Here is a 19,899-nt window from a genome sequence, read left to right on the forward strand (position 1 = left end):
CTAGTTGTCGGTTTTGTGCTAGATTTAACAAGCGCACTATTAAACGTCGGTTTGACTTTGCTTGCCATTACTTTGGCCGAAGGTTCAATTATACCATGCCATCGGAACAACCGACGGCCGGAATACACACACAACACAAAGACAAGGATAAGGATAGGCATCCGAGGTCCAAAACTGATGATGAAGCCTCTTCTAGGCCAGTCGCCGGTTCTCAGTGAGGCGCTTTCACAGCCCTTGACACCCGCTACCTCAGAGCCACAGGCCGCCTCCGACTCCCACGTGGAGATGTCTAGGCCTCTGGAAACTCAAGGTATTGGGCCTACGGAAACTAACCCCTCAGATGGGTCCAGAGCCACTGAGCAGGCATCGGCTTCTGAGGGTGTTTTCAGACCTTCACAGCCTACCGTCAAAACAACAACCAAGTCTAAAACAACATTAAAGACAAAGAAACAAGTACAGCATTCACCTGGACAGGCCTCCATGCCTAAAAAACAGATGCTCAAAATGGCTGAAGACCTAATTACTCTGATCAGGGGTTCCCATCCCCCTCCTGATAAAAGGCTTAAGCAGGATACAGACTATGATTCCTCTGACCAGGTTTCCATTTCTTCTGATTCCTCTTCAGACCAGGGATACTCTTTACCCCCCTATGAGGACTCTGCTGAAGAATCGATCCCTTCAGCCTCTCCTCCTGAGGATTACTCTTTTGGGGAAACTTTACATACCATGAGGGAGCATTTCCATTGGGAGGGCCAGGATTATTCAGAATCCAAGAAAAGGCTCAGAGACACTCTTTTTTAGATATTGTGGATGATGTGTTCTCTGAATCCAGTTTAAATCTTGATTCTTTGCCCCCTGCTCCAGTCAAGCCAGACAGGTATTACAGAGTCCCCGACTCTCACAAATTTTTATATAAAAACCCTGTTGCTGACCCAGAAACTATTTCCCAGGGTCCCAAAGGGGTAAAGGCTTCCACGGCTAAAAATCCAGTTCCCTCTGACAAGGATTCTAGAGCATTAGACAGATGGGGGAAGAAAGTTTACACCTCTGCAACTTTAGCAGTAAGGGCTTTAAATTGCCAGTTTCACATGCTTAAGTACCAACAATATTTAATGTCTCTGTTAAAACAAAAAATGCTTACAAGCTCAGAACATCCTGACTATAAGGAAATGAAGGATTTATTGCATGCAGCTGAACAAGTGGGAAAACATACTCTGCAATGTGGTTTTGATTCATTAGAGGCTTCTTGTAGAGCAGCAGTTACAGGATCTGTGATTTGAAGGCATGCTTGGTTAAAAAAACAAAGTTTACCTGATCGTGTTAAGGTAAAATTATTGGATGCTCCTTTACAGCAGGATATTTTATTTGGTGTTAAGGCAGAAGAGGTGTTAAAGAAAATGGAGGATAAGGCAAAATCTATGCAAACAGTGAAGGATTTCTTGGTACAGCCACCTCGATTTAGCAGAAGTTTGCCTTAAAAAAACTGGTCCTTTCCAGTGTCAGATAGACCACAAAGAGGCAGATACAGACGCCCAAGAGGCAGATCTCAGCCCCAAGGCTCTTACAGACCACGACCGTGGGGTGCTTCAACCCCAAAAGGAGGGGAAGACAAGTCACAGCCTTATAGAAAACAGACCTAATGACTTCCTCCTTCAAATGCCAAGCACTTACCTTTTGGCAGCTCCCTTAGGGGGAAAATAGCACTTTTTCACAAAATTGGCATATAATCACCCAAGACAAATGGGTTCTGAATATTGTGTCTCAAGGTTACAGGTTCCACTTTCACACTCTACCAAGGCCAAAAGGAATGCCAGACCTGCCACAAAATCAATGGGCAGAGGCACAAAAACAAATTACAGCCCTCATCGACATGAGCTATTCAAAAAGTACCACAACAGGAACAAGGACAAGGATTTTACTCGAGACTTTTCCTGGTCCCCAGAAAGGACAAAGCCTGGAGACCTATACTTGACCTTTCTACTCTAAATACTTACCTGGATGTTCCGAAATTCAAAATGTTAACACTACAGCAGCTTCTTCCTATGCTGGGCAAGAAGGCTTGGCTTGCTACCTTGGACCTCAGAGGCATACCTGCATGTCCCTATCAGCAAAATTGCAGAAGGTACCTCAGATTCATAGCTGGCTCAATGCATTACCAATTCTCTGCACTGCCCTTTGGCTTATCTACTGCGCCCAGGATCTTCACAAAATGCCTGGCACCAGTAATTGCATTTTGCAGACAACAAGGAATTCAAATATATCCCTTCTTGGACAACTGCCTTATACAAGCAGAGAGCAAGGACATTCTTCTAAAGCATCTGGTGTTTGTAAAAAGATTGCTAATTTGCCTAGGGTACACAGTAAACGAAAAGAAGTCAAAACTAATGCCCTCACAAGAGATAATATTCCTGGGTGCCAGCTTAAATACAACGGCCCAGATGGCTTATCTCACACCAGACAAACAAGGAAAACTAACTCAGTACTTTCAATTGATGGCAACAAAAACGCAACTCCCTGCAAGAAAAATTCTAAAGGCTTTGGGTTTCATGGCGTCCTGCATACTGATAATACCATATGTCAGACTGCATATGAGGAAATTGCAATGGTACCTAAAAAGTGTTTGGACTCAACACGGTCACATTTTGGAAACAGTAATACCAATTATTCCCTGCCTGCAACAGGAGTTTCGATGGTGGGCACAGGCATGTCACCACAACAAGGGACAGCATTTCACTCTACCCACAGCCAGGCAGACACTAACAACGGATGCTTCGGATTACGCCTGGGGAGCACACATGGCAGGAAAATGTATTCAGGACAAGAGGGCAGCAGACCAAATGCATTTTCACATCAATCGAAATGAGATGCTAGCTGTACAAGATGCCCTGACAGCTGTCAAGGACCTTCTGCATCCAGGACAACTGTTACTAAAGACAGACAACACCACAGTTATGTGGTACATAAGCAAGGGGGCATTCATTCTTATCCCCTCTGCAGACAAGCCATGACCTTGTGGAACACAGCTCTAACCTATCAAGTTAATCTGCAAGCACAGTTCCTGCCAGGAAAGAAAAATACTCTGGCAGACTACTTAAGCAGAAACATCATGGATCCTCATGAGTGGAAATTAAATCCACAAGTATTCAGCATGATAACGCAAAAATGGGGGTGTCCAGACATGGATCTTTTTGCCTCCCCAATGAATTGCCAACTACAGAAATTCTGCACAAGGACTTGCCACACTCAAGCATGGAAAGTGGATGCTCTCGTTCAGCTGGAAAAGCTTAAAAGTTTATGCCTTCCCACCACTGCCTCTCCTTTCAAAGGTACTCCTAAAACCCAGACAAGAAAAGCCACAAATGATCCTGATTGCCCCAGACTGGCCACGCCAGCACTGGTATCCAATCTTAAAGAAATTAGCTCAAGGCCCACCATGGATTTTACCTCAAATTCCTCATCTCATGACTCAACAAAACAATCAGATCCTGCACAGCCAGCTCAAAACCTTAAATCTGGCTGCATGGTGGATTCCTTAGTCAAGCAGACAACACCTCTCTCTAAAGCTGTTATGGATGTCATTTTGGAGAAAATTGGAAAAGTGGAAGAGATTATAACCTCAGGAGGCTCAGCCCTTTGACCCTCCTCTTCCTAATAATATTCCCAATACTTAACTATATTTGCTCATAAGGCCTATCTTTACTATCATATTCCTAAAAGGCCCATCTTTCATCTCTGCTCACATTACAACACAGATCCTCCTATTTTCTCTCATCCATTGCTAAAACAGCTCCCAGAGGGGCTAAAAACCACCAACACCAACTTGGGACCTCAATTTTGTCTTGGAAAAACTAACTTTACCTCCTTTTGAGCCAGCCAATTCATCAGAATTAAAATATGTGTCATGGAAAACTGCTCTGCTTCTGGCAATAACCTCAGCACGAAGAGTCTCCGAGTTAGAGGCACTAATGGCAGTGGAGCCTTTCATCATTTTTCACCAGGACAGGGTTTCTTTAAGAACAAACCCTTAATTTATGCCAAAGGTGGTATCCAGTGTGGCTCTTAACCAAACTATTCACTTGTCAACTTTTTATCCAAATCCCCAGAATAAAGGGGAGAGACTTCTGCATTCATGGGAAAACTGTACCTAGCAACATTAGGCCACATTCTACCAGGGCAACAGCCACTTCAACTGCCTATCTTAGAGGAGTACCTAACAAAGATATCTTGGAAGCTGCAACTTGGAGTTCAGTGCATACCTTCACTAGACATTATCACTTGCCTCTTTATTCTAAATCCAGAGCTGGCTTTGCCACTGCAGTGCTGCAGGGCCTCATAGCCACCCCAAATCCTGTATAGAACCAGCCAGCCAACCTCAGCTTTGGGATTCAACCCAAGTGTAATGATTGCAGCAGTGAAACACGATGAACATAGTACAGTTTTGTACCTACCATAAATGTAGATGTTTGAGTGTATTCACTGCTGCAGTCCAGGTTACCCTCCCTCCATCCCCTCTTTCTTAGCTGGGACTTATCAATGCTTTTCTACCCTATACTACCTATGTGGTGTATTTGCTGGTAACCGAAGGTTTTGGTTTTACTTTTTATGTATGTTTTATTAGCAATATGTATTGCCTACCTGTTTGGGGGCAACTGACATCTGGGGCAAGAAAAACCGCTGGCGCACTGACGTCAGGGAAGAAGCGACAGCAACCGACGCTGGACCAAGACTTTGGAACTCTGGCTGACTGCAGGACCGCCTGACGGCAGGATAACCCAAGTGTAATGACTGCAGCAGTGAATACACTCGAACATCTACATTTGTGGTAGGTACAAACCTGTACTTTCTTGGTTTGACATAGCTTTGTATGTTAGGTAGAGATCACCTTTGAGTAGGCGATATGCGACAGAGTAAAGCTGGAGTTTTTTTAGACTGTCTGTGTAGGGCATGTGTTTGAGGCCGGTAATCCTCTTTGTGTGGTATTTCTGTGGCCTTTCCAGTTGTTGTAGATGTCTTGTGAGGTACATACCAAAAGGGGCATTGTATTCTATAATGGGTCTAATGAGTGATGAGTAGAGGGGAACAATGACCTCGTTTTTCCAGGATTAGAAACCTTTTGTGATGAGGTGTGCCACGTAGAAGGATTTCCTGACTACTGCGACATGATTATCAAAGGAGAGACTACTGTCCACCTGTGTCCCAAGGTTTCTTATCACACTTTCGGTGTTAAGTAGACTACCGCCTATGTGGTAGTTCATGGGTACAGAGTTTTTACCAAAAGGGATGACGTTGCACTTTTTGGCATTGAGCTTGAGGCCATGGCTTTAACACCAGGCATCTGTCTCAGTGAGGCCCTTTTGTAGGATGTCCACATCGTTAGGAGATTTGATTATGGCTCCTAGTTTGCAGTCATCTGCGAACTTTGTTAGCCAAAGACCTTCTGTGTTAGCCTGTACTTCAGAGAAGGAGATACCAAACAGGAGAAGACCTAGGACTGAACCCTGTGGTACTCCACTTGTCACTGGTCTAAAGTTGGATTTAGTTTGCTATTTTCACAGTGTGGTTTCAGTCAGTGAGCCATTTGGCAACCCATCTTGTGACATGGGGATTTTTACCTAGTTTAGTGAGTTTGTCTATAATTCCAGAGTGGGGGATGGTGTCGAAAGCCTTGGCGAGATCTAGATAGGCTGTGTGTACCACCTTACCCTCATCTACAGCTTTGGTGACCGCTTCAAAGAAGTCTGTCAGGTTTAGGAGACATGATCTGCCTTTTACAAACCAGAACTGGGTAAGGTCCAGAGTTTGGAGATTACCAATGTCATTGTTTATAAGTTCCATGATGATATGCTCCATAGCCTTGCAGACCAGGCTCATCAGGCTAATTGGGGCGGTAGTTCCCGGGGTCCATGGTGGCTCCCCCTTTGTGGGGTGGGATAACTGTTGCTGTGCGCCATTCAGTGGGCACAAAGCCTGAGGTGAGGCTGTGATTGGACATGGTACTTAGGTGGGGTGCCAGTTCATTCTGTAGTTCATGTAGAACACAGCCTTGGATGTTGTCAGGTCCCATGGATGCTGTGTTCTTGGCTTTGTGTTTTTTACCTGTGCAGCCGTGATTACAGGTACTTTGCATTCTTCCGGTATAGAGATGGGCCCTTTAGGGGATGAGAGAGGGGTAAAGTTAGCACTGAACCTATCTGCCAGGATGTTGGCAATATCATTTGGTTCTGTATATTTAGTGCCATTGTGCTGTAACTCAGAGCAGATCTGAGTGTTGCCATTGAGATTCTTGACATAGCTATAGAATGCTTTGTGGTTGTCTTTAGAATCAGTGGCAATTTTGTTTTTGTAACTAGCTTTGGAGAATTTTATGAGGGATCTCAGCTTCTTACTGAGGCTGACCATGGAGTTCCTCCAATCATAGGATTTTACTCTTTTTTTGCAACAGTTTCTTTCTTCTGTTGTAGAGTTTGTTTATAGCAGGGGAAAACCAGATTGGCTTCCTTTTTTGGAAGGTAGCATCTTTGTTCTGTTAGGGATTGCACGATCCATGCACTCCTGTAAGTGCTTATAAAGTGCAATTGTATAGGATTCAGCAGTCATATCTCTGTTGTCCATCAGCATGGGTGTCGTGAAGTTTGCCACTTCTGTCGTAAGAAGCATGAAGTTGGCTTTGGAGAAATTTTTTACGGTGGTTTCTGTCAAAGGAAAAAACTTCAAAGACCAATTCACGTAAGGTTCAAGTATGGCACCCTTTATTAACTTGCAGCAAGGAGACAAAGCATGCAGGCGGAATGATTTGTCTGGCCATTAATAATTAGTATGGCATTTTATACAGTTCTTTTCATGTTACACAGAAATGTTACTTCTATTGCTGACGCAGTTAAACACAGCTTTCTGTATTGTTCTACAGAAAATGTTACTAGACTAATTGCTGACTAGTTGAGAATAACTGCTGATTTACAAATCATTTGAGGAAAAGCAACCTGGCCTTGGGGCTTATTTTAGCCCACCACAAACTTTCAATTCTTCAGTTGTGCAGTTCTAATATATATGTTACATTTTGCCTAGCTTAGGTGCAAGTAATGCTGACTATGGTTTATACTTTCAAGCAGCCTTTGTGCTTCTTATCAAAGCTTCTAACAGCTGTGTACTTTCTCATGGCATAAGCAGAAAATCAATAACTCTCTGTTAAGTCTCATGACACTAGTAGAAATGAAATGCTTCTTGTTATTTGCTAACATTAGCAGAAATCAAATGCTTCTTGTTAAGTTTTTAATAGCTGTGCAGATTCATGCAGTGTGAACAAAATAAATGTATTAACCCTTTTAAACCTTGAATGCTTAAGCATTAAGCAAGCATATTACTAATACATATTTTTCTAACATTTCACCACTTTTATTCTACTTTCAAAATAAGCATAAACAGTTTTTTTTTCTTCTTCCCCTAACCTCTTCCTACTCAGGATTTGCAGTTAAGAGAGTCATTCAGATTAAACTTATGAAAGTATTTTCAATTTTTCAACAATTCTTCAAGTTCAGCACCTTGGTATAAGGTTTCTGAAACTGACATGTCTATAAAGTCTTTAATCAGTCTTTTCATGCAAGGGATACAGAAGCACACACATACCACCAGTAGGATCATTTCTACACAGATGGCAATCAGGATGTTCATTAGGATACTGCCCCACCCCCCAAACAATCTCTGGAAAAAGTCCGTCAATGGATTTGGTCCCGGCTTGGTCATAGCCGACACCTGCTGAATTACCTCAAGGTGATTGTCTATCTCGTGTTTGTGGTCAGGAATATACGAACAGCACTCCTCCTGGATTAAAGCGCAAGTACCTCCTCTCGCTGCTAGGGTGAAGTCAAGAGCCATGCAGTTTTGAAGCACTACAGTTCTCATGGCAGTCAGTTCATCAGTCACCAATTCTAGAGCGGAAAAGGTTCCATTGCTCATTATTTCGAGAAGTTTAGACAGTTTTCTCAGTTCCCAGATTGATTTCATTGCTCCATATGCTGGCAATACACCTGCCCACGAGATGATGGTATCACCCAAGTCCATATGTGACAGTCCATTTTTCCCTAGATTCACAGCATGATGGTTTTTCCAGCCCGCATTGATTTGCCCCACTGGGTTGACAGGTTTCTCGATTTCTCGTCTAACATTCCGAATTTTCCCGTGAGGTAAAACTGCTGTGTGTCGTATGGCCGGAACAAGGTACCCCAAATAACAACTGCCGGACCAATTCTCAGGTAACCACTTATATGCTTTCCTACCACATACAAAGTAGCAATCTTCTACTTTGGTAGTAACTTTACTATGTCCTGGCTCTGGATGAAACATTTTTTTGTCAACTATAATCAGTTGTTTATAGAGGTCAGCATTATGTTTTACTTCATCAGTTGTCTTGTGCATCAGTTCAAAAAATGAATCATAGCTTGTGTTGCAATAGGAACCTGTGTTGTCAGTTTTATTGTAGCATCTATAGGGAACAGTCACATTGCAATTGCTCCAACCCACCTGAACTGTATAATTTTTGTAAAAACACACAGTCCCCTTCTGTCGAACAGACAAGTGCAGTGCTACTTTATCTTGTGATGTGACATCTGATGTATCATAGACTGTTTTCCCAGGTCTTGTTGAATCCTAGCGGGACTGAAGTTAACAATAACCCCCCCGTATGCTGTTGACAAAGCTGTGCAAATCCAGCAATTCGAAACATTGAAGGTCTCAGCATAACCATATTTGATTGCCTGGTAAGTGTTGAAGTTTGGGTGCCACTCTACGTGCATCTCTCCATGTTTATTCAGTTCAGTTTGTGTGGCTGGGAAAAGGAATGGCCACAACAAAAAGATTATTGTCACTAGTACAGTCAACAGGATGGTTATGCAATACTTCTGAGGAAACTGTTGTTCTGCATTCCTGTTTTCTCCGACTCTTCCGAATAGGTACATCTGGATCTTACTGGATCCTGTCATCTTTATTTCAGACATGCGTTCTTACTCTCTGCCCTAATAGGACCTTCAGCACCGATGGTTTCTTCACTGGGGTTGAGACGGATCAGTCCTATTGATCTGACCCCCCCTTTGTAGCCAGACTTTGTGCTGAGGGTCCCGATGGAGAGGTAAGATTTTTGTCCAGTTCAAAGTTCTTAACTAGTTTGTAGTGCATCAGGTGGATCCACGAGGCTCGCTCTGCGATCTTGACTGGAGTGGGTGTCGAAAGAAGCACCTGGTATGGACCTTCCCACCTTGGTGATGACCAATTTTTCTTCTTTATATTCTTCACTCACACCTACTCCCCGGGGATCACTGCCACTTCTCATGTTTCTGTTTGTTCTTTATCTGAAACAGAATTTGACTGCAACAGATGTTTAGAGGTCATGACTGTTCTCATATATTCAGCTAGTGTATAATCGGCTTCCTGGTCTGCGGACATGAGAAGTTTCCACTGGGGTGTATAATAAGCCCTTCCAAATAGTTTCTCAAAGGGGGTCAATCCTTTTGCAGTCGGAACAGTTCTCATGCTCAACAGTGCCAGGGGCAAACAATACAACCAATTCTTCCCTGTCTCAGCTATTAACTTTCTTAATTTATTCTTTAATATACCATTATGCCTCTCAACTAGCCCTGCAGATTGCGGATAGTATGCACAATGATTTTTTAAAGAAATACCAAAATGCTTACTTAACTGCTGTATGGTTTGGTTTACAAAGTGTGTACCATTGTCACTGTAGATCCTTTCCGGAATGCCGAATCTAGGGATGATTTCTTTGACAAGTACTTTTGCTACCGTGGCTGCATCTGGATGTTTGGTTGGAAAGGCTTCCACCCATCTGGAAAATATATCTACAATGACAAGACAATACTTATTTTCACATTTGTTCAATTCTATGAAATCCATACAGATAGTATGAAACGGATATGGTGGTGTAGGGAAACTCCCTTGTTTGGGCTTTAACACCCCTTGTGCATGATGTTTGTTACAAATTTGGCAAATCAAACAAAATTTTTTTAGAGTAGTTTATAAATCCGTACGTTGTGAACACCTGGTTCACCAGCTGTACCATCCCCCCTGTTGAGACATGGCACTGCCCATGGCTCAACAAAGCTGCATATCTAAACAAATTAGATGGTAGTATCGGTTTCCCTTCTTTAGAGATGTACAGCCCCTTTTCGAGAATTGCTCCTCGTTTTACCCATCTTTGTTTTTCTTCTTGCGTAGTGAGTGTCTGCATTGTTTTTAACATTTCTAAGTCTAAAATCTCAGAGGGTTGTAGTTCCTCATTTGAAAGAAATACTTCTGTAGCTGCTTGTTTTGCAGCTGTATCAGCGCTCGCATTACCTTTTGAAATCCTATCTTGTTGCTTGGTGTGAGCTGTGCATTTACAAATAGCTACTTTCTGAGGTAACTGAATAGATTCTAAAAGATCTAGACTAAACTGTGCATGATTTATAGGTTTGCCAGTAGATGTTATCATTCCTCGGTTTTTCCACTGTATAAAAAGCATACTGGCTGTCAGTAAAAATGTTTACACATTTACCCTTTGCTAAGGTACATGCCCGTGTCAAGGTAATCAGTTCTGCTGCCTGTGCAGATAAGTTGTGTGGTAAAGGTTTTGCTTCTATAATCTCAGTGTCAGAAACTACTGCATATCCTACTAGGTTCTGTCCTGCAGGACCCCTTTTGCACGAACCATCCACGTAGCATGTCACCTCTGCATCATCCAAGGGGACATCCGTGAGATCTTTTCTAGGTAGTGTCTTTTGTTCAATTACCTGCAGGCAGCGGTGTGGTGTGCCATCTGCAGGGGTCGGGAGCAAGGTAGAAGGGTTCAAAGTCGTGCACCGTTCAATTGTCATATGAGGTTGGCTCAACAATATAGTCATACAGGAAAGATGCCTAGCAGGGGAAAGATATGCCACCTTCTCTTGCAGTAAAATAATCGCGACTGCATGAGGCACTCTCAAAGTGAGAGGGTGGAATAAAACTACTGAGGCCGAAGCCTGTACTGCCATTGCAGCTGCAACTACTGCTTGTACACAGTGGGGTAAGGACCACGCCACTGGGTGTAGTTGTGATGAATAGTAAGCAATGGGGCGTTGCTTATCCCCATGCTGTTGTATTAACACTGATGTCATATAACCTTGCTTACAATCTACAGTTTGGAAAAAACGTTTATGGTAGTTTGATAATCCTAGAACTAATGAAGACGCTATTAACTGCTTCAGTTTGCAGAAAGCAGATTCTGCCTCTGATGTCCATTGTAACAAATCCTGTGCTGCCATAGGCTTCTTATATATGAGGTCAGTCAGAGGTGCAGATTCCATAGCATAGTTTGGAATACAGCTCCGGCAGAAGTTAGTTGTACCCAGGAAGGACATAATTTCCTTCTTGGTAGTGGGTTTTGGTGTTTGCAATATTGCTACTTTTCTGTCCTCATCTAATGTTCTCCCTTCCTTGGATATTACATATCCCAGGTATTTGACTTGTTTTTTCCAAAGCTGCAGTTTATTTTTATTTACCTTATGTCCTTCAGCGGCTAATAATCGTAATAGCGCTATGGTATCTTCTCTACAATCTTGCTGGGTGGGGGCCGCCAGCAAGATGTCGTCAACATAAATTAAAATCTGACTGCCTCTTGGTGGGGTGAATCCCGCCAAGTTGCTTGCCATTTCTTGTGAGAATATTGTTGGACTTTCACAATACCCCTGTTGTAGTCGCGTATATGACTTTCCTGTTGACCAGAGAGTTTCTGGTATATTCTGTAAGGCATTCTCTTCCTCCTTTAATAGGAGTGCTAATCAGCTGTCCTTGCTAGACTGCAAGTGCACAGCTGGGTTGGTCTGAGTTATACAGTTCAACTTCTGTATATGTATTCCTTGTTCTGACGGTTCTAATTCTGTCCGTTTCTCCCATCTCGTGACTTTTTCTCCTAGGTCTGCCCATTCTATATTTTTGTTCTTGGTTAAGCTAACATGTGGTAATCAATTAGATTTGTAAAGTGTAAAGAACTCCTGAGGCAATGAACAGCTGGCTACACTGTTCCCTTCTGTGTCCCAGTACAGGTTACGCAATATCAATCTGTTTGCATGATTTTTAAATAATTCTTGCTCATATTCCTTATCAGGTCCTGGTGTGTTACAATAATACAGGGTACAGTGCAACAGGTGTTGCTTATCAATGTCAAAGGAGGGGAACTTGCTGATGGCTACATTCATTAATTCTTTGGTCACAGTCCCTGGACCAGTCGTAACCAAGTCCTGGCTGTACCAATAAAACATTTCACCCTCCGATTGCACTGCAAAGGTATCAATTTGTTGCTGTGCTTCCATACCCTGCATGGTTGGGACTACTGCTATACCAAATAGTTGCATGAGGTCTCTGCCCAAGAGGTTTACTGGGCATTCTGCAGAAACAACAATTTTGCTTTTCTTAGTCAATCCTGAAACTGGATCAGTTATTGCAATATTACAGGAGAGGGGCTCCCGATACAGCTGTCCATTAGCTGCTTTTACCAGTATGTAATCAGGTGACTCCATGTTTTCTGGCAGTTTGGAGGGATGTATCAGGGTCCGTGATGCCCCTGAGTCACACAAGAATTTGACTTCCCTTCCTTCTACCAAGAGTATAACTTTTGGTTTCGTGTCTGCTAAATGGAGCTCCAAGCTCAATAAAGCTAGGTCTAATATTTCATTTTCTTCATTATCACTAACTTCTTGCACTTCCTCTATCTCTTCTGTCACATCCTCTACTCCCTCTATCACATTCTCATGTGTCCTTTCTTCGCTATCCCCTTCTAGTGGTTCCTGACTACAATATAGTCAGCCCTCACCCTCCTTGTCTTCCGTGGTTGCCTTCTTGTTTTTACTGCAATCCTTTGCCAAGTGTCCCTTTTTACCGCATTTAAAACATTCACCCCTTTTCTTTTGCCCTTCAAAGTCCTCTGATCATTGATCAGATTGTTTGTTTCCCTGTGCATTTTTCTTGCCCTTTTTCCCGGACTGTACTACATAAACTTCTGCTCCATCTTCTATAAATACTTGAGCTTTCTTTTTCTTTTTGCTATTAGAATGCCTTTCGGCATGCCTAGCATATTCAAGTAATGACTGTAACCTGCTCGTACGATGGTCTACCATGTGTTTTGTAATAAAACTGCTTATAGGTGCAATTCTGCCCTTTAAAAATGCATTCTTTAACTGCTGTTCATATGGGGAATCTTGTGGTTGATCTTCAGGAACCTGCATTCCACAGTGGTTGTTAAAACATTCTAATAGTCTGGCATAATACCGGTCAATAGTTTCACCTTCTTGTTGGATGCTTTAATTAATGCAAGTCCAGTCTGCCCTAGGCTTCCATTTTTCAGAGATGCGGTCTGTAAGACCTTTTACTCTGTTGTCTAATTCTGCGCTGCTATGTGGGAGGGGTCTTTGTGCAGCATCACAGGGATTCCATTTGCCACTAATCATGTGCCAATCTGGCCCCACAATTTGTCTAACTACTTTTTCTACCTCTTCTCCATTTAAGTTACAACTCAGCCTCATTCCTTGTAAATCTTCTGAGAATTTTCTAAAATTAACTTTTGGATGGGGAATTCCCTCAGTGGCTTTCCGGATATCTTCCGGAGTCCAAGGTCTATACATTAAAATAGTTGGGTCCTGATTGTCTTGACCTGCCTGAGGGTTGGGTACTTCTATAAGTGGGCATATTTCTTCTTCACTCATAGATCGTGAATTCTTAACCATTTGATATAACTCAATGCCTTCATTTGAGTTACCTGCCTTTGTTCGAGACCTGGTCCCGATGGGATCTCTAATATGCGGTTTTATTTTCATAATGCCTCTTTCTTCATTGACCACAGGATATCGTGGGGGTGGACTAACCTGTTCACTTGCTTCATATTCTGGTAAGGGAGGCAGAGGTGCTGATGCTATTACTAAGTTATTGTCCTCCTTGTCTAAAAACATTGTTTTTGAATTTTTGTTCTTTTGTTCACTACGGTTTACTTCCTCAATCCACCTGTGTGCCTGAGGAATTCCTAATTTGCGTTGCTTTTTTACCCGACATTTGGAATCGGTTTTGAGTTCTTTGACAAGTTTGATAAGCAAGGATTTTTCTAATTTTCCGGCAAATTTATATTTATTAACCCATTTTGAATAATATTTAATATTGGCGTGCTGCGACTGCATGTATTTTGCGTCTTCTGTTAACGGCAGATTTGGAGGTCTTTTTGTGCAATTTATTACCCATTTTGTTCTACCCTTCTCTTATTTTTAACGTGGTACCACGGATTTTGTTATAGTCTCTTCAGAATGACTGCCTACTTATTCTGTTTCTCCTGATCTATGACAAGACAGTAATCTTTTCTGTCCCTGACTTGTAAGCAAAAATACAGTCTTGACAAAACAATACAAATCTGGTCCCTGATCTAAAACAGAAAACAGGAAAAAGTAGATTCACCTTACCTGAGCCTTCGTGATTGATCACCTGATTCGCGGAGACCCGTCCTTCAGTCGCAGATCAGAAAGTGGCTGGCCTCTTCGGAGGGCTTTTCAAATAAGAAGAATCGATTTGGTTTCTTCCCCATACGGTTTCAACCACCTGGCCCGTCTGATCCGAGGCAAAGAGAGGGTTCCGGTCCGAAGGACCAATCTGTCAAAGAAAAAAACTTCAAAGACCAATTCATGTAAGGTTCAAGTATGGCACCCTTTATTAACTTGCAGCAAGGAGACAAAGCATGCAGGCAGAATGATTTGTCTGGCCATTAATAATTAGTATGGCATTTTTATACAGTTCTTTCCATGTTACACAGAAATGTTACTTCTATTGCTGATGTAGTTAAACACAGCTTTCTGTATTGTTCTACAGAAAATGTTACTAGACTAATTGCTGACTAGTTGAGAATAACTGCTGATTTACAAAACATTTGAGAAAAACAACCTGGCCTTGGGGCTTATTTTAGCCCACCACAAACTTTCAATTCTTCAATTGTGCAGTTCTGTACTGGTGTCATTCTAAGGGGATCCAATGTCTTTCTGCCTGGGATGACATGTTGGACAAGCCACGCTGCTTCGCAAGGGACAGCTTGCACTTGTCACCACTGGGCTTCCGGATATTGGCTAAGGCTCTTGCCACCCCTATAGTGCCTTTTTTAGGCAAGGCTCAAAAGACAAACCCACCTCCTTAGATAACAAAAATGGAAAAAAACTAAGGGTAATGCTGCTCAACGCCAGAAGTCTAAATCTCAAGATGCAGGCACTCGATGCACTCCTCAGTATGGAGAACATCGACGTCTGTGCAGTAACTGAAACCTGGTTCAAGGCTCCTGAGAGCACCGCAGCACTACCAGGCTATACCTCGTATCATGCTTTTCGGCCCCAAAACCCGGGCCGAACCACAAAGGGAGGGGGAGTGTCCATATTCATCAATGACACCCACACCTCCAGGTTAGTAGCAACACATGGATCATCGTAGACCATACAGGTGCAACTAACCATAGGCAAAACTGCTATACAACCAGTAGCATGTTACAGACCACCCTCCCAATCTCAGGAAACCCACTCAGCCTTCCTGAAGACATTGGAGGATATGAATGTATCACAAAATACCATCATACTGGGAGACTTCAACTACCCTAACATAGATTGGGTACATTATTCTAGCCCTAACACCCTAGCCCAAAGGTTCCTGGAATTCATAAATTCAAATGCACTGGAACAGCTAGTCACCTCTCCCACTAGGGGAGATAATATACTAGACCTGATCATCACAAACATGGGGACAAAATGCTCCACACCGAGGTATACCCCTCACTAGTGAGATCTGACCACAAACTAATCACCCTGGATATACATATCCCACCTCCACCCCCAGCACAAAAGACCACAGTGAAAAACTTCTCAAAAGCAGACTTCACTCTTCTTAAGACTGAGATGGTATTCTTTAAGCCCACTGGGCCAGTGGATACCACATCCCACAATGCTGAATCCTTCACAAATGCTTTCTATGGACATCTCCAAGAATGCATGGATCATGCAATCCCAAATAAATCCAAGTCCCACTCCACCAAAGGCAAGCGTCCTGTCTGGTGGACCTCAGCCATAAACAGATTGTATAACAAAAGAAGGAAGCTACTGCACGACAGAGCAAAATCCCATAAAGGGAAGACATCTCTGATCAACACTAGCAGAAAACTACATTCTCTCATAAAAACATCCAAGGCCAACTTTGAGAGAAAAATCGCTAAGGACACTAAAGATAACCACAAAGCCTTCTTCAGCTATGTTAGAAACCTGGGCGGAAACCCTCAGATAAGCTCAGAGTTAGTTCACAACAACAAAAAATACACTGAACCCACAGATATTGCCAGCATTCTGGCTGACAGGTTCAGTGCAAATTTCTCCCCTCCCTCACCCCCAAAGAAGAAATACTTATCCCAGCTGAATGTAATCTCCCTGTCATCTCAGATGTCCAGGTGAGAGCCGCCCTCAGCAAAGCTAAAAACACAGCATCAATGGGACATGACGGTATCCCGGGTTGCGTGCTACGTGAACTCCAAGAGGAGCTAAACCCGCACATAAAAATGCTATTTAACCTTAGCCTTACTACAGGATATGTACCTGAACACTGGCATACAGCAACAGTGGTCCCACTCCACAAAGGGGGTACCTCTACAGACCCTGGGAACTACCGCCCCATAAGCCTAACCAGCCCGGTCTGCAAAGCTATGGAAAGAATCATTATGGAGCTCATAAACAGAGACATTGGGGACCTAGAGACACTTGACCCCACCCAGTTCGGCTTTGTAAAGGGCAGATCCTGCCTTTTGAACCTGGTTGACTTTTTCGAAACAGTCACTAGAGCCATTGATGAAGGCAAAGCAGTCCATACAGCCTACCTGGACTTGGCTAAGGCCTTCGACACAATACCCTACTCAGGCATCATAGATAAGCTCAACAGCTTAAATGTGTAAACCCTTATGTCACTAGATGGGTTGCAAACTGGCTAAAGGACAGAACCCATAAAGTTAAAATCGCTGGAGCAATGTCAGACTCAAAGCCAGTCACAAGTAGTGTCCCACAGGGATCTGTCCTGGGACCCCTCTTGTTTGGCATTTATTTCTCAGATGTTAAAGCAAGCATGGGAGGGTTGTGGCTGACAAAGTTCGCAGATGACTTCAAACTAGGCGCCATAGTCGATACACCAGTGGACACATACATCCTACAAAAAAGCCTCACAGAAACGGACAACTGGTGCCGGAGTCATGGCCTTAAACTAAATGCCAAAAAATGTATAGTCATCCCCTTTGGGAATAACAAAGTACCCACAAATTATCACATAGACAGCAACCCACTGAGTATGGAAAAAGTAATCAGAGACCTAGGGACCCAAGTCGACAGCGACCTCTCATTTGACACCCACGTTGCCAGAGTGGTTAGAAAAACATTCTACCTTGCACACCTTATCATGAAGGGATTCATATCCAGATTCAAGGATGTTATTGTACCCCTTTAATCCTCCCTCATCAGACCCATGATTGAGTACAATGCCCCATTTGGTATGTACCTCACCCGGCATTTGCAACAGCTGGAGAGACCACAAAAGTACCCCACCAAGAGGATCAAGGGTCTCCAACATATGTCTTATTCTGCCAGACTAAAGAAACTCCAGCTCTATTCAGTAGCATACCGCCTGCTCAGAGGTGATCTCTGCCTGACGTACAAGGCCATGTCCAATCAGGAACTGATGGACATGCTCCACCTCAAAAAATCCAAATCCATCAGAACCACGGGAGCTAAAGACTTAAACCTCGGCACAAGTATGAACAGGACATGCTGAAGGGATAGATTCATAACCCAGAGGCTTCCCATGCTCTGGAACTGGATCCCAGTTCATGTTAGGCAGTGCCCCTCACTGACTCTCTTCAAGAGAAATCTTGATGAGTGGATGGGAGATGGGAAGTTTACCCCAGGGGTCACATCTGTGTCACTACTAGACAGGGGCACAGTAAACTAATTCTATTATATAAGGGGACCTTCACTGTGTCATTACTAGACAGAGGCACAGTATTCAAAATCTATTCTGTGCATTTTGTACCATTTTATGGGGTGGCGAAAGCCACATCACTATGGCTAGGCTTATAAATGCCCCAGGGCAGATAGCCTAGTAATAAACTATGAAACTATAGGTTACATTTTGCCTAGATTCAAGGTACATTTCTAGCTTAGGTACAAGTAATGCTGACTACGGTTTATACTTTCAAGCAGCCTTTGTGCTTCTTATCAAAGCTTCTAACAGCTGTGTACTTTTTCATGGCATAAGCAAAAAATCAATAACTCTTTAAGTCTCATGACACTAGTAGAAATGAAATGCTTCTTGTTATTTGCTGACATTAGCAGAAATCAAATGCTTCTTAAGTTTCTAATAGCTGTGCAGATTCATGCAGTGTGAACAGAATAAATGTATTAACACTTTTAAACCTTGAATGCTTAAGCATGCATATTACTAATACATATTTTTCTAACAGTTTCTCTAATGGGGGTGGGGCTGGGATGTGGATGCCTAGGGTGATTTGCTTGTGGTCGGATCTGACCAATGAGGAATTGACCTCTGGTGTGGAACACCGGTTGCCCATGTTGGTAATGACCAGGTCTAGGATATTGCTGCCCCTGGTGGGGGTGTGGATAAGTTGATCCAAAGCATTGGAATTTATGAATTCCAGAAAACGTTGAGCACAAGAGTTGGTACATGAGTAGTTTTCCCAGTTAATGGTGGGGTAGTTGAAATCGCCCATTATTAGGGTGTTAGGTTGTACCCCAATATTTTCCAGTGTATCAAGAAATGAGGAGTGGGAATCCTGGGGCACGGTGGGGGATCTGTAGCAAGCTACAATTTGCATTGCGGTCTTGCCCAGAGTTAGTTGCACTTGGATAATCTCAGATGCATTATGCTGAGCAACTAGCCTGGAGGTGTGGATATCCTTAATGAATATGGACACGCCTCCGCCTGTAGTGCTTCGGTCCAAGTTAGGTGGCCGAAAGGTGTGGTATAAATTATAGCCTGGTAATGCAGTGGTGCTCTCCTTGAACCAGGTCTCTGTCACTGCACAGATGTCGATGTTCTCCATTTTAAGGAGTGCCTCGAGTGAGTGCATTTTGAGGTTTAGACTTCTAGCATTGAGTAGCATTACCCTCAGATTTTGCTTGCTTGTACTTGTTATGGTGGTGAATTTGTCATTTGAATCTTGCCTAAAAAAGGCACTATAGGGGTGGCAAGAGCCTTAGCCAGTATCCAGAATCCCAAGGGCAACAGGTGCAGGCCATCTCTGGCAAAGCATCATGGTTTGTTGATCATGTCATGCCAGGCAGACAGATACTGGATCCCCTTAGAATGACACCAGAAGCTTAGCCAATTGTTGAAGTCAATCATTTTGTCCTTGTACTGTAGTATAATTCTGGGTGATGGCAGGATGCTACTCAGGGCTAGGGTCATATCTGCCTGGGCTACAAGATCAGAGAGCTTCTCCATGTCTCTTTTCATGTAGTCCAGGGAGGTACGTCTCAGGTCATTCATACCAACATGGACAATGACAGAGTCATATTTGTACATACTGTGGAGTGACCTGAGTGCATGCGTTATTGGCTGATCCTGGCACCTGACAGGCAGCTGACAGTGACTTTCCCCTTGCTAAGCCTGGTGAGTGGAACATCTGTGTGCCTGACTATAGAGTCTCCTATGACTAGATTGTTGGGTACATTGTTATGCCTTATGGGCTGTAGTTGAGTGGCACACTGAGTTTGTGGGCTAGGTCAGCAAAATGTGATATGTTTTGTCTGAATTTTTTCTGCACATGGTTCTTCTGAAAATGTGACTTTTCAGCTAGGTAGTCCTACTTAATAAGTA

At 43.1% G+C, this 19,899-nt stretch overlaps 1 protein-coding gene across 1 annotated transcript in view; it reads left to right on the forward strand.

Moving 5' to 3' along the window:
- TRAM1 (translocation associated membrane protein 1) overlaps positions 1 to 19,899 on the forward strand; it is a 641,016-nt gene that overhangs the window by 554,016 nt on the left and 67,101 nt on the right. The window lies entirely within an intron of this gene.

Source organism: Protopterus annectens, chromosome 3.part1 (genome assembly GCF_019279795.1).
Source record: "Protopterus annectens isolate FY-2018-M chromosome 3.part1, PAN1.0, whole genome shotgun sequence".
NCBI classification, from domain to species: domain Eukaryota; kingdom Metazoa; phylum Chordata; order Ceratodontiformes; family Protopteridae; genus Protopterus; species Protopterus annectens.